Source organism: Sorex araneus, chromosome 3 (genome assembly GCF_027595985.1).
Source record: "Sorex araneus isolate mSorAra2 chromosome 3, mSorAra2.pri, whole genome shotgun sequence".
In the NCBI taxonomy this organism is placed as follows: Eukaryota; Metazoa; Chordata; class Mammalia; order Eulipotyphla; family Soricidae; genus Sorex; species Sorex araneus.
Window position 1 is genome coordinate 35,835,526 of NC_073304.1, and position 16,471 is coordinate 35,851,996.

The window sequence follows — 16,471 nt, forward strand, 5'->3', positions numbered from 1 at the left end:
TTATATGTGATGTTACGGCTCAAACCTGGGTTATCCATGAGCAAAACACCTTACCTTCTATACTATCTCTCTGGCCCAAGGCATGTAATTTTTGCTTGTTTGTTTTGGGGCCACACCAGGCTCAGGGTTTACTTCTGGCTCTGCACTCAGGAATCACTTCTGGTGGGCTCAGAGGACCATTTGAGATGTTGGGGATAGAACCCAAGTTAGCCTTATGCAAGGCAAGAGGCAAGGTACCTGCTGTACCATCACTCCAGCCTAGGGATGTAAATTTTTTTAAGTCTTACAGGATGGGTATGTGAAGAAATATTATTTTCACAGTTTTAATTATTTACTATTAACCTATAAGGATCACTTAATTGCTGCTTGCCTTATCTAAAACCATAATTTCACTCTCACCTTTATTAATTTTTAAAGGTTATTTTGGTTTCTGTTTGTTTGATTGGGAGGCAGACCTGGTGCTCAGGGACTTCTCTTGACTCTGGGCTCAAGGGTTACTCCTGGTGGTGTATGGGAGATCATACATGGTACTGAGATCATACCTAGACACACTCATACAAACATGTGCTCTACCTGTTGAACTCTCTTCAGGATTTTTGTTGATGATGGTGTTGAGATGATCAGGGGCAGCTCAAACACCTAGCTTGCACGTAAAGTTATGGTGCTTGCATCTTGGCCATTGTACTCATCAAAATATATAGTTGTATTTGTACATACAAAATATGTAGTGATTGTACACATGTTCTCTGGGGCTCACATTCTTAGATAGGGCACATAAGTTATGGTGATGGTGCTTGCCTGGGACCACTGTGGTGCTCAGACATGTGCTTACCATAGATTGCACTTTCTGGCTTGTGGTGCTTGTGCATCTTTTTTAGTTGCAGGATTTGCCCTGGTCTTCCCCTTTAAGAGGCACTCATACACACATACACACACACACACACAAATCACTATGCAGCTGGAAATTGCTTAACAGTGCTGTGGATCACAGCATAGATACTTGGTTTGAACAGCAAACCTGCCACGATCATGCTTAGCACATGTGTGACGTTGTGAATTTGGACTTGAGACAATTTTTTTGCAGGGCCAGTGTTCTAAGCCACTGCACATTGGAAAATGAATGAATGAGTATAAATTATTGTGCAGTAATAGACATCCTTTGGGTTCTTTTCCTCCCTTTTCCATTCATTGTTATGATGATGGAGTCTCACACACTTATTTGTGGCTCTCACATATGCTGTATTTGTGGTGCTTACTGAAGTAGCCCTTACTGAAGGGCTAGAGCGGTAGTACAGCGGTAGGGTGTTTGCCTTGCACTTGACTGACCCAGGTTCAATTCCTACAACCCTCTTGGAGAGCAGGGCAAGCTACCAAGAGTATCCTGCCCCCACGGCAGAGCCTAGCAAGCTACCCGTGGCGTACTTGGTATACCAAAAACAGTAACAACAAGTCTCACAACGCAGATGTTACTGGTGCTCGCTAGAGCAAATCGATGAGCAATGGGATGACAGTGTTACTGAAGTAGCATACTTTGGTTGCAGGACAGGCCCACACTTACTGAAGTGTACCACAGGATGCACTTTTTTTGTGGGGAGGAAGGGGGAGGGCACACCCATCTCTGATCAGGAGTCACTCCTGTTGGGGTTCCAGAGACCATGTTGAGTGCCAGGGATCCAGTCCAGTTTGGCCTTTCTGCTGTAAATATCTCTGGGCCACTAGTGATTGCACTTTTCCTTTTTCTCCTCATAAAGTACTTCTCCCTTAATGAGGAATTGAAATACAAAAATTTGACTTTTTCTAAGAATTTCACAAAAGATCCAAGACAGTAGTTTTATATATTTTGAAGGTATATTTTCTAATGGGGCTGGAGCGGTAGGGCGGCAGGGCGTTTGCCTTGCACACGGCCAACCCGGGCTCGATTCCTCCGCCCCTCTCAGAGAGCCCGGCAAACTACCGAGAGTATCTTGCCCTCACGGCAGAGCCTGGCAAGCTACCCAGGTGTATTCAATATGCCAAAAACAGTCACAACAAGTCTCAAAATGGAGATGTTACTGGTGCCCATTCGAGCAAATCGATGAGCCACGGGATGACAGTGATACAGTGATACAGTGATATTTTCTAATGAGTTATTGAGTTTACTAATGCTTGTTAAAAAATGTTTTGCGTTCTCACTTAATTAACAAGAGTAATAAGTCTTTTCTTGCCCACCATGGACCACACTAGATGATATAGTAGGAGAAGCCATTCCCTGTGCTTTTGGTACCGAATCTAGGACCCCTACATGTAAAAAAGATGCTCACAAGTTCCTTGATCCATTTCCCTATACCCTTCACTACAAATCTTATCTGTCACTTTAAGACATCCCTTTTCCATTCCTTGGACCTTTGTGATTCATTCACCTAGCAACAGCTTCTTTGACATGCAGACAAACTATGGGCAAATTATATAGGGGAGCCACTCATATTGGACAATTCAAGTTTCTTCTGGGAATTGATTATGCATCTGAAATATTTTTCTTGTGACCGATATGGTAAAATTTTATATATTTTTAACCTTCATAGTAAATGAAGCAAATAATACTCTATGTAATTTGAAGTGATAAATTTTAAGTTTGGTAAAAAATTAAGTAGCTGGGATCAGGGGTGAAGCTCAGTAGCAGAACAATTTCTTGTCTTGTATATATGAGGCCCTGGGTTTGAATCTTGGCACCAAAACAATATGAAAGTCATAAACACACCTAAAAATCACAGAAAAGTTGTGTTTATTTTACTTTAGACTTCCAGAGTATGTATAGATATATATCTATACATGTGTGTATATATAAATATATATTTTATATATATATATATACACACACATATAAAACATAGTTGTTTGGTGACCATACCCAATGGTGCTCAGGACTTACTCTTGTCATGCTTGATGTACCAAATGAAGTAATAGGGATCAAACCCAGCTCAGCCATGTACAAGACAAATACAGCTCAGCCTTGCCTGCTATACTATCGCCCAGCCTTAAATTTTATAATGTTACTTTGGGAGAATTATCATCATCACTGTATGTGTTAACTCTTTAAGGTTCCTTTTTCTTTTGGGCTTCTTTAATAGTTGATCTGTACTTTTTCTCCTTATGGAGAATAGGATAATAGAGATCAGCCAGAGGTAGATCTGATCTTATGTCTCTTTAATGTAGTGTGAAAGATTAGTATTTTCATATGCAATATTAAACAATAAAAATATGTGTGGGGAAGGGAGATTAGAGGGAGAGAGATTTTTATCTTGCAAAAATCAAGAGGTAGTACTTGACTTGATTGTGAGAATTAATTTTTTATGCTTCTGAGGTCCACACAGTAGCTTGTTTCTTAAGAGAAATATGAATGAGGTGCCAAGGAGATTATACAGCAGGGAGGGCACTTGCCTTGCACGTGGCTGACCAAGATTCAATTCCCAGCATCTCATAGTCCCCTGAGTCTGCCAGGTGGAAAATTCTGAGTACAGAACCAAGAGTAACCCCAAGTTGGGTATGCCCGCACCCCCAATATGAATGAAACTCTGTGTGTGTGTGTGTGTGTGTGTGTCTTTTGAAGTCAATTTAAGAGTGATAGCACAGCGGGTAGGGCATTTGCCTTGCATGCAGCTGATCCAGGTTTGATTCCTCCATCACTCTTAGAGAGCCCGGCAAACTACCGAGAGTATCTCGCCTGCACAGCAGAGCCTGGCAAGCTACTCGTGGCATATTCAATATGCCAAAAACAGTAACAACAATGCAGATATTACTAGTGCCCACTCGAGCAAATCCGTGAGAAATGGGATAACAGTGAAACAGTGACAGTGATTCTCAGAAGTTGTTGGGAGCCACCAGGGCCATACCTGGTAGGGCTCAGTGTAGGTCATCCAGTGCCAAGGATCAAATGTGGGGCCTTTATTAGGAAACAAATATGTTTTTGTTTTGTTTTGTTTTGGAGGTCACACCTGGTTGTGCTCAGGATTAACTCTGTCACTCCGTGCCCAGGATCTTGACTCTGCACTCAGAGATTACTCCTGTTAGTGCTGGGTGACCATGTAGGATGCTAGGGATCAAACCTGGATTGGCCACATGCAAGCAAATGGCTCTACCTGCTCAGTTTTTTTTTTTTTTTTTTTTTTTTTTTTATTGAATCACCATGTGAAAAGTTACAAAGCTTTCAGGCTTAAGTCTCAGTCATACAGTGATCGAACATCAATCCCTTTCACCAGTGCACATGTTCCACCACCAAGAATCCTATTATACCTCCCATCCCATCGTGCACGTCCCCCCCTCGCCCCCACCTGTGTGTCTGATGATTTTCGCTTTACTTTCTCTTTACTTTGATTACATTCAATATTTCAACAGGAAACTCACTATTATTATTTGGAATTTTCCCCCAACAATCAGACCTGTGAAAAGGCAGCACTTGATAATCAGTTTTTCATTGCTGAGAATGAAGAGCATATGAGGTCGCGCGGCCATTGGCAAAAGGGTATCAATGTTTTACAAAAACATTAATTCAAATGGTTTTGAATTTCTGGTATTTTAGTAACTAAGTCCAGAGAAATTTCTGCCAGAAATTGCATCATTGCAAGTTCGTACCATTGTTTAGTGAGACTTATAAGCTGGCGGTCTCCACGCCGCCTCCAGGGAAAGAAAAAGCCGAGAGAGAAAACCCTTTCCCCTCCCGTGGTGGCATGGTGCTGTAGCTTAGTTCACAGTCTAGAGGCATTTCTGCAAGAAGCTGCTGGTGCCGAAAGTAGTGGGCCTCCGGGATCATGGGCGTTCAGCAATGGAGGGGGCTCAAAGGTTTTTAAAGTAAATTTTATAATGGAAAAAAAAACTATTTATTCTATTATTTTAAGTGCTGCAACGAATATACCATTTGAATTAATGTTTTTGTAAAACATTGATACTGTTTTGCCAATAGGAGGAGATATTGTAATTCTAGTCAAATGTTCAGTACAGGTGTGGTAGAATCACAAAATTGTTGCTTCATTGCAATCAAATTTTTTAAAATCAAATTTTTGATGACACAGTGAATAGGATTTGATTTGTAATAAAAAATGGGGGGCTAGAGCAACAGTACAGTGGGTAGGGCGTTTACCTTGAATGAGTCGGACTCGGGTTCTATCCCCAGCATCCCATATCGTCCCCCGAGCACGGCCAGGAGTAATTTCTGAGTGCAGAGCCAGGAGTAACCCCTGAGCATCGCAAAAAAAAAAAAAAGGGGGGGGGGCCAAAAAATGAATACCGATAAACCTTTATTGGTGAATTTCTATAAAATTTTGTTTGACCACAACACCTAATCAGAGAGAGAGAACAAAAGGGAATTCCCTGCCATAGTGGCAGGGTGGGGTGGGGGGAGACGGGACTGGGTGGGGGGAGGGATGTTGGGTTTACTGGTGGTGGAGAATGGGCACTGGTGAAGGGATGGGTTTTCGAACTTTGTATGGGGGAAACATGAGCACAAAGATGTATGGATCTGTAACTGTACCCTCACGATGACTCTCTAATTAAAAATAAACTAATAAAAAATTTTTTTGTTTGATGTGAATTAGTTTTCTTAGACATTTTATAAGTTTTCTTAGTTCCTATACTCCTTGGAAATTATATTGATGGGCTGCATTTATTTATCTCTGGTGTTATAAATGGTGAGTTAATTTTTTTAATGTGAGTAAAGATGTTTTGTTAAATTTAAATCAGTATATTACTTGTTTTGGAGATGTGCTACATTTGCTTAGGCTAGCATCTCAAAATGAATAATTTAAAGATTTATTCTATATACAGATCTTTATTTGATTTTGTGTGGACTAAAATATTGTAAATTTTTTATCTTAAGAGGTACATGCTAAAAAATTTTCAATTTCTCTTTGTAGGCTTGTTTTGATCCTCCTCTTGAATTGGCTCCCGCCAGGAACCCAAACACATACCCCAAAAGGACAACTGATGCAGTCCGTCATGACTTTGCTAGTTTGTTGGTGAAAAATAAGAATCTTTTAGCTGAGGTAGATGTATTATCTGAAAATAAAATGCTATGAAAATCATATCTTTTGTAAAAGAAGAGAAACATTCTGACAAAACGTTCAAATACCAATTCAATTTTTTTTCCTTTTATTGAACTCTCTCAACACTGAGAAGCTTTAATTTAGACACAGATCTATTTGTTGTCAGAGAAATCCCTTTGAAGATGGTACATAGTTAAGTGCTTTTGAGTTGACTACAAAATGCTTTAGTGTTATAAGAATTTACTCAGGGGACTGGAACGATAGCACAGTGGGTAGGGCATTTGCCTTGTATGCAGCCGACCCGAGTTCAATTCCCAGAAGCCTATATGGTCCCCTGAGCACCACCAGGAGTAATTCTTGAGTGCAAAGCCAGGAGTACCCCTGTGCATCACCAGGTGTAACCCCCCCCATAAAAGGAATTTGCTCAGAATTTACATTATAATAATAATTACCTATATTAAGCATTTAATTTTTTTCATTAAAGAGCATTATTTTAAAAGTTACTCATAGTTGCATTTGGACATAAAATAATTCAACACCAATCCTTCCACCAGTATCAACTTCCCTCCACCATGTTCCCAGATTCCCTCTCATTCCAACCCCCATTCCACCCCTGCCTGTCAACTTGACAGGCACTTTATAAAGTTTCAGTGGTTGCTGCTCAGATCTCATGCTTTCAGTTCCGTTGAATCTGTGTTTTGGGTATACGACGATACCTCTCACTCGCATCACTGGGATGACTGAAGCCCTGATGCCTGTTCACCCATTACTTTTGTTCTATTCGCCTTTCTCCCCCACCCCTTGATTTCTTTCCTTGTCTGCCTGTTTCCTCTCTAAACACTGGGGTCAAGGATGATCTTGGCATCCTCCTTTTACTACATTTCCTTATCCAGTAGTCTGTAATCCACAGATGAGTGAGATCATCCTGTGTTTGTCTATTTTCTTCTGGTTTATACGTATCCACTTTTTTTTTTTTGCTTTTTGGGTCACACCCAGTGATGCTCAGGGGTTACTCCTGGCTCTGCACTCAGGAATCACTCCTGGCAGTGCTCGGGGGACCATATGGGATGCTGGGAATCGAACCCGGGTCGGCCGGCCCGGCAAACGCCCTACCCGCTGTGCTATTGCTCCAGCCCCAATATACATATCCATTTTTAATATACCACCAAATGGCAAATACCCACTAGTCTTTATACTTGGAAGAAGCATCTAAATAAATCATCAGATGAAAAAGAAAGAAATCACATTAAAAGAAAAAACTTTGACTTTTAGTTACTGTGATGAACTAGAGAGTGCTTTTAAGAATTCTTTAGGTGAGTAGGTGAGCCCAACTATCCTCAAGATTAATTTTTCCTAGTCCTTTTTTTTTTTTTGCCTTTTGGGTCACACCCAGTGATGAACAGGGGTTACTTCTGGCTCTGCACTCAGGAATTACTCCTGGCAGTGCTCGGGGATGCTGGGAATTGAAACCGTGTCGGCCATGTGCAAGGCAAACGCCCTACCCACTGTGCTATCACTCCAGCCTCCCCTTTTTTTAAAAAATAAGAGTGTCTTAGTTTAATCATAGTTGGAAACCAAAAGCCATTATCATTGTCAAAGATATTTTGATATGTCCACATTGCCTTTACTACACTTAAGTATAAGGTCATGGATGCTTATATTTGGAGATTCTGACATTGACATTGATGGGACAGGACATTCCTTTGTATAAGCTGATATCTTTAGTATCTATATTAGTTTTAGAGGGATAACTAAAGGTAACTTAAAAGATCTATTGCAAACTACAACACCCAAATAATGATTTTTCTCATTGTACTCAAAGTTAGGAGTCCAAAACTAGGATAGCTTATGTTTTAAAAGAAAATATTTTTTCTAACTTTTTTTGCCATATAAATAAACATAGAACATTGTATACATATTAGATGTACTCTATGATGATTTAATAATCAAAAATTGTGAATCGATTGCCCCACTAAGTTTGATTAATGCCCAATTCACCTCATATAAATACTTTTTTGTGTATGGTAAGGGGTTTGTTTTCTTCTGCATTCTTTCTCCTTGACTTATAGATTGCACTCTATTTTCCATGTCTTCACGTGATGTGCCCTCTGCCTGCAAATTCCCTCCTCTTAGAAGAATCTCATTCATTCATGTTGAATAATAACCTACCCTAAAGATCTCATTTTAACCTAATCAAGTCTTTATTTATTTATTTTTTAAAATCAACTCTTTAAAGATCCTACTACAATCACTTCTTTTGTTGTTGTTGGGGTTTTTTTTTTGGGGGGGGTGGCACATTTCGGAGTGCCCAGGGCTTACTCCTGGAGGACTTTTAAAAAAAATTTTTTTATTAGAGAATCACTGTGATGTACAGTTATATACTTATGAACTTTTGTGTTTGCATTTTACTCATACAGTGATCGTTTACCCATCACTCCACCAGTGCCCATTCACCTCCACCAATGATCGCAGTATCCCTCTCACCACCCCCCACCCTATCCCCCACCACCTCACCCTGCCTCTGTGGCAGGGCATTCCCCTTTGTTCTCTCTCCTTTTGGGTGTTGTAGTTTGCAATAGATGTATTGAGTGGCCATCATGTTCAGTCTATAGTCTACTTTCAGCTCGAATCTTCCAGCCCGAATGGGTCCTCCTGACATCCTCTCCTTGGTGTTCCCTTCTCTATCTGAGCTGCCTTTTCCCCCAGCATGTGAGGCCCATTTCCAAGCTGTGGGGCAGATCTCCTAATCCTTATCTCTACAACTCTTGGGTGTTAGTCTCCCACTGTTATTTTATATTCCACAGATGAGTGCAATCTTTCTATGTCTGTCCCTCTTTCTGACACATTTCACTTAACATGATACTTTCCATGTAGATCCACTTACATACAAATTTCATGACTTCATCTTTTCTAACAGCTGCATAGTATTTCATTGTGTAGATGTACCAAAGTTTCTTTAACCAGTCATCTGTTTTTGGGCACTCTGGTTTTTTCCAGATTTTGGTTATTATAAACAGTGCTGCAATGAACACACAAGTGAAGATGTCATTTCTACTATACCTTTTTGCCTCTCCAAGATATATTCCCAGGAGTGGTATTGCTGGATCAAATGGGAGCTCAATTTCTAATTTTTTGAGAATCATCCATATTGTTTTCCAAAAGGGCTGAACCAGTTGGCATTCCCACCAGCAGTGAAGGAGAGTCCCTTTCTCCGCACATCCACACCAACAGCAGTTGCTTTTGTTCTTTTGGATGTGGGCCCTGGAGGACTTTTGGGGAATATATATGCGTCTGGGGATCAAACTTGAGTCAACTGCATGTAAGGCAAACTCCTTTCCCACTGTATTAACTCTCTTTCCCTACAGTAACATTTGAGGTACTTAGTACCAGGAATTCAGTACATGAATTTTAAGGGGAATACACTTAGACTTTTTTTCTTCAGATTCTTTCTCCCAGGAGTGCGTAAGATTCTTTTATTGTTATTGTTGTTGCTGTTGTTATTTTAGTTTTTGGGCCACATCTGCAATACTTTTCACTCAGGAATTAATATTGGCGGTACTCAGGGGACCATATGGGATGCCGGGGATTGAACCTGTGTTGGCTGTGTGCAAGGCAAATACCCTAATTGCTGTATTATCACTCTGGTCCTAGATTCATAACATTCTTTTCTGCCATTTCATATGTCAATCTGACTCCAGGTCTCATTTAAATAAGTATACATATACATGGGCTGGAACGATAGCACAGCAGTAGGGCACTCGCCTTTCACGCGGCCGACCCGTGTTCGATTCCTCCGCACGTCTCGGAGAGCCCGGCAAGCTACCGAGAGTATCGAGTCCTCACAGCAGAGCCTGGCAAACTACCCGTGGCGTATTGGATATGCCAAAAACAGTAACAATAAGTCTCACAATGAGAGACGTTACTGGTGCCCGCTCGAATAAATCAATGAGCAACTGGATGACAGTGACAAATGACATATACATATATAAACAGATTTATTTAATTTTATATAGTATGTTTGTTCTTTCATCACTTTTAGGAGATTTATTATTTTCTTCCGTAAAAATGTGATTCATTCTCTGAAAACTGTAGAAACTTAACTATCAAGTAGCATCATTTTTCTTCACACAGTATAAGTTACTATTAATAATACAAAGTTTTCGGGGAGTTTTGGGAGGGGAACCCACATCTGGTGGTGCTCAGCATTTACACCTGCCACTGTGTTTAGAGATCACTCCTGATAATGCTCAGGGGAATATATATGGTTCCTGGGATCAAAACGGGGTTGGTTACATGCAACCAATCACCTTAATCATCTCTCCTGCCCAAAGTTTCAGGGTTTTTATCATTCAGATTTTGATTAGATTAAGTGTTAGCTGTATGCTTGATTTATAAAATAATCTTTTAAACCAAAATTTAAAAATATATCACAGATTTTAAACACTGTCTAAAAACTGCATAAACTATTTTCAAGAATTTAAAAGAAGTTGTTAAAAGCAGTTCTCATGTTTATCCCTTTCCAGTTAATGTTGGTATAATAGACCCTCCTCTATCTTAACTCCCTCCACCCTCCACACCCTTGTAATTTTCAACCATTGACCAGTGCTTCTGGGCCTTTTTCGTTGGCCTTGGATATTAGTTTCATACTATTTTTTTATATCCCACAAATGAACCCAGTCATTCTATATCCATCTCTCTTGTGACTCATTTCACTCAGCATAATACTCTTCAATTCCATCCACGATAACCTTTCAGCATTTCTATTTCAAATTATAATGCCTAAAAAGAGAGAGAAAGAGAAAGAGAGAGAAAGAAGAGAAATGTCTGCCATAGAAGCAGGCTGGGGTAGGAGGTAGGTGGTTGAGGGGGAGGGAAACTGAGGACATGGATGCTGGGAAATTACATTGGTGGAGAAATGGGTGTTAAGACATTGTATGACCGAAACCCAATCATGAACAGCTTTGTAATGCTCTACCTCATGGTGATTCAATAAAATAAAAAATTAATACTAAAGAAAAAGCAGTGGTCCCCTGAGCACTACTGAGAGTGATCTGAGAGGGCAGAACTAGGAGTAATTTCTGAGCAATGATGGCTGGGGCCCCAAACCAACCAATCAAACAAACAAAACAATTCTCCATTTATAAAAATTATTTTATATAATATTCTTAATCTGTCTAAACAAATATTTATTTTTGTTTTGGGACTATACTCAGCTGTGCTTTGGGGCTATTCCCAGCTTAGTAATAGGGATCATTCCCAGTGATGCCTGGAGGACCGTGTGCCACATGGTGCCAGGATCCAATTTGGGCCTCCTTATCTCGGTGCATAAGGCAAGTGCTCCGACCCATTGAGTTATCTTTACAATTCTCCAAACAGAAATTTAAAAGGCTCTTCAAGGCTCTCATTTAAACTTGGTTTTAAAACTATATTAAAAAGTGTTTAAAAACTCACATTTGCATTTTCTGGTTTAGTCAAATTAGGGATATTTATTGCATGGTTTACCTGTGGGGTTTTTTTTTTAACATTGTAGTGATTTAAACAGAATATATTAACCATTTCTTTTCCTTTTTTGTAACCTATTATTTTACCCAACAGAAATACTTGTATTGATAAGGCAATTTTTCTTTCACTGCATGTATTTAAAATTTTAAAAAATCATTAGCCTTATATCTTTGTGGGGCATCCAAAATAATTTTATAATGTGCCCTTGTAATGAAGAAACAGAAGCAAGAGAGCTATACTTAGTAAAAAAGATATGAAGGGGGACCAGAGTGATAGTAAAGTAGAAAGGGTGTTTGCCTTGCATGCAGTTGACCTGGGGTTTATTCCCAGTACTGCCAGGAATAATTCCTGAGTGCAGAGCCAGGAGAAATCCCTGAGCATCACTGGGTGTGACACCTCCCCTCCCAAAAAAAAGACATGGAAGGGATAAATATTGAAGTTAGGATAAAGAGATAAATATTCAGATTACTGATGATGATATGCATAAGTCTAAGTCACTGTATTACTGTATCGTTGTCATCCCATTGCTCATCGATTTGCTCCAGCGGGCACCATTAACATCTCCATTGTGAGACTTGCTGTTTCTGTTTTTAGCGTATTGAATATGCAATGGGTAGCTTGCCAGGCTCTGCTGTGCAGACAAGATACTCAAGGTACCTTGCCGATTCTCCAGGAGGGGCGGAGGAATCTAACTCGGGTGGGCTGTGTGCAAGGCAAACGCCTGATAAGTCTAAATAAGGTCTTTAATTTAAGATGCAGTTCATATGCTTAAACAATTCTTTTTCATTTTATTTTCATGGAAACTTTTGTGAAGGCAATATTACTGTTTCTGTGCAGATAATATATTTCTCCTCCCTTAATGTGGTAATAAATCACACAGTAAAAATCTGATAGTTGCATCAGTCTCTAAATTGGACATATATACAGAGACAAATAACTAACTTTATTTTTAAATTTTTTTACTTTCTTCATATTATTTTTGTAAAGTTGTTCACTGTTACTGATACTGTCATCTTTTTGCTCATCTATTTGCTTGAGCGGGCACCAGTAACATCTCCGTTGTGAGACTTCTTGTTACTGTTTTTGGCATATCGAATACACCGCAGGTAGCTTGTCAGGCTCTGCCATGTGGGCTTGATACTCTTGGTAGCTTGCCAGGCTCTTCGAGAGGGGCAGAGAAACCGAATCTGGATCAGCTGTGTGCAAGGCAAATTCCCTACTGTGCTATCACTCCATCCTGTAAAGTTGTTCACAGTAATTTATTACATTCAATATTCTAACACAATCCTACCACCGTTATACCTTCCCACCACCATTATTTCAAAATTTCCCACCACTACCCATACCTGCCCCCAAAGCAGGTCCTAAAGAATTAATTTTGTATCGCTTATTATGAATAATCCACTAAAGATGATCCAAAAAAAGTATCTTATAATTTTGAAAATGTATTTAACAATGGATTTTTCTACTTGAATAATTTGATAATAATGCACAACCTATAAAAATTTGCAATCATAAGAGTTTTACAATCATAATTAGAAAGTGTTTTAATTAAAACTTTTTTTTTATCTCTAGTTAAGAAATCTTCAAAACAAGCTTCTGATGAAAGAATCTTCTTTGAGAGAGATAAGGAGAGAGCTAGAAAGTTACAAGGAAAATAATGTGCATCAGTCGATCCAGATAAAGTCTCTAAAAGACGACATCAAAAGCCTAGAGAAACTTACTGCTTCTCTGATGAGAATTAAATCTTTGAAAAACACTAATATCAAGAGTCTGGAAAAAGGCAACTGGGATCTAGTTGAAAGGATAACAGAATTAGAAAATCGTTTAAGGTAAGGAATTTTATACTTTATGAGCTTACAGCTTATGATAGTACACTCATGATTGATCAGAATTTTGCACTACGGATTCAGAATATTTTTTTGAGAGAAGATTCACATAGCATAAAATTCACCCTCTAGTACAAATAAAGAATAGTGGATGGCACTATCCACTATATTATCTCTTTGCTCCACATGTCTAAGTCTTTTAATTAAAATGTTCTTTTTAGAGAGAGTGGTTAATTTCTTTTGATTTGATTCAAGATCATTAATTCTATAAGACACAATTCTTAGAAATAGATAACTGTACTTAATTTTTCATTTAAATTAATTTTAAACTGGCATATTATATTCATGTATATAAATATATGAGTATAAAAATATAATCTATATGTATACAGGTAATAACTATATATTAATCTGTATATATTTAGTTTGGGGGCCACACAGTGGTGCTTAAGGATTACTTCTGGTGGGGCTCAGGGGACAATATGTGGTGCCTGGAATTTAATCCAGGTTCGCCATGTGCAAGGCAACCACTTTACCCATTGTACTATTTCTCCAACTCCAGATTTAATATATTTTATTTTATTTTGTTTTTTGGGTCACACCCGGCAATGTACAGGGGTTACTCCTGGCTTTGCACTCAGGAATTACTCCTGTTGGTGCTCAGGGAACCATATGGGATGCTGGGAATCAAACCCAGTTGGCTGCGTGCCAGGCAAACACCCTACCTACCTGCTATACTATCACTCTAAACCCCAGATTTAATATATTTTAAATGAAGGATGCTCTTACTACTTTAAATTTTAGTTCAGAATATGGTTTAGTTGGTTTCATGACATTGTTATCAACTGTTACCTTACATAGAATACATCTGGTGGAAAGAGAAAAGGCAGAAAGAAAAGCAGACCTTTTGGAGAAAAAGTTAGCAAGTGGTAGCACATTCATTCCATGTTTTCATATCAAAGGAGAAGAATATTTGTTGGTAAGAATAATGATAATCATATTATCTTAATGAATAATGAAAAAGGTAAGAAAATTTTGATTATTATGGAAAATCAAATTTTTTATTTCTTTTTGTTTCTTCTTTGTGGAAGAAGCAAAATATTACTTTGTCTTACTCAAGAAATAATTGAGAAGTGATGACTTTGTTATTCCACTTCTTATGGAGGATAAAAGGAAGCCATTTAGAATGGTTGGCTGGATTTCTGTTTGTTTGTCTGTTTTGTTTTGGGGCCATGCCTGCCAGTGCTCAGGACTTACACCTGGCTCTATTCAGGGATCATTCCTGGAGGTGTTCTAGGGAGCCTGTAAGATGTGCTCAGGGAACCTGTGTCAGCCAAATGCAAGGCAAGCACCCTTTCTGCTGTACTATTTCTCCAGTATCTGAAAGTTTATTTTTAAATCTTTAGACTATATAGCAGTTTATTATATTGTATACATGGAAAAATTAAAGGATCCTTTACCAGGATCCTTTATAATCCAATTAATGTCTCTGTCACTTTAATTAAGAACATTAATTTAAAAAATTCAACAACACTTTCAAAGTAGTTTAAAGTAATTACAATTTGTGTGTGACTGGAGCAATAGCACAGAGGGTAGGGCATTTATCTTGCACGTGGCTGACCCGGGTTCTATTCCTCCGTCCCTCTCGGAAAGCCCAGCAAGCTACCGAGAGTCTCCTGCCCGCACGGCAGAGCCTGGCAAGCTACCCGTGGCTTATTCGATGTGCCAAAAACAGTAACAAGAAGTCTCACAATGGAGACGTTACTGGTGCCCACTCAAGCAAATCGATGAACAACGGGATGACAGTGCTATAATTTGTGTGTATGTGTTTGTGTTTTGCCACACCTGTTGGTGATCAGGAGCTATTCTGGATGAGTGCTCAACGTTCACTCTTGAGGGTTCTCCAGGGAGTGCAAAGTATGTGCTCCAGCATGTTAAGGTAGCTTCCTGACCCAATATTTTCAATTTTCTTTTTCTTTTTGCTTTTGGGTCACACCTGGCGATGCACAGGGGTTACTCCTGGTGATGCACTCTGGCGGTGCTCAGGAGACCATATGGGATGCTGGGAATCGAACCTGGGTTGGCCGAATGCAAGGCAAATGCCCTACCCGTTGTGCTATCTCTCCAGTCCCAATATTTCCAAATTTTTAATGGTCTCTCTCAAGTACTTTATAGCAACATTTTTATATATACATATCTGTATATATACACATATATGCATATATGTATAAACACACACAAAACACACATATTTTTTTCTTTTACTAATCTGTCACATCTGTGAAAATTTTCCCAGACAAAAGTTGGTGCAGTTCTGATCTTATCTTCCTTTGGCCTTCTAATCTTTCTTTCTAAACACTTAAGTGATGTCAACCCAAGTACTTCAATACTACTACTTCTGGTTTCCAATTATGTATGACCAAATACTTAGAAACCCAAAGTTATTCCCAGAGTGAAGAAGAGAAGACAGAATGGAAGACTGGAATTTATGAAGTTAGAATCTTTCTGTGGGAGATAAGGAAAAAGAAGATGTATAAGCTTTATCTTTTTCCTTTTTTCCCCCCCTGACTAGTTACAGTGGAAGCAAGTTGATTGCAGAAACACAAAGAAAAGGTTGAGGGAAGAAATAGAACTTTTTCAAGTATACTTTTACGTAATCATAGTTATTACTGTGATTAAGGGGGCCACATCTGGGATGATTGGGGACTACTTGGGCACAGAGTTTGGTGAATGCTCCGGATGCTGCTCAGGGTCTGAACCTTGGGCTTCAGCATGCAATGCATGGACTTCAGCCCTTTAAGTCATCTCTTAGACCCTACTAAAGTTCCTAAATGATCTTCTATAATCATAGTGAAGCCTGAAAGTAGCCATTTCGCTGTCAACTTTACACTTTTCTTAGGATTCAGTAAAGATTTTACCTGAATAAGTTAGGAGGTGTTTTCTTAAATGCTGATTTAAATATTTAATTTTTTTGTCCATCATCTCCTCTACATTTATTAGCTCAAAACGATTTTTTTTTTGGTAAAGAGTTCACTTTTATATGCTGAGACTTTGGTTAGTTGCTTATTTAAGTTAAGTTTCCTATGTTCTCAGAACAGTTTCTCTGTCACCTTCATTTTAACACAT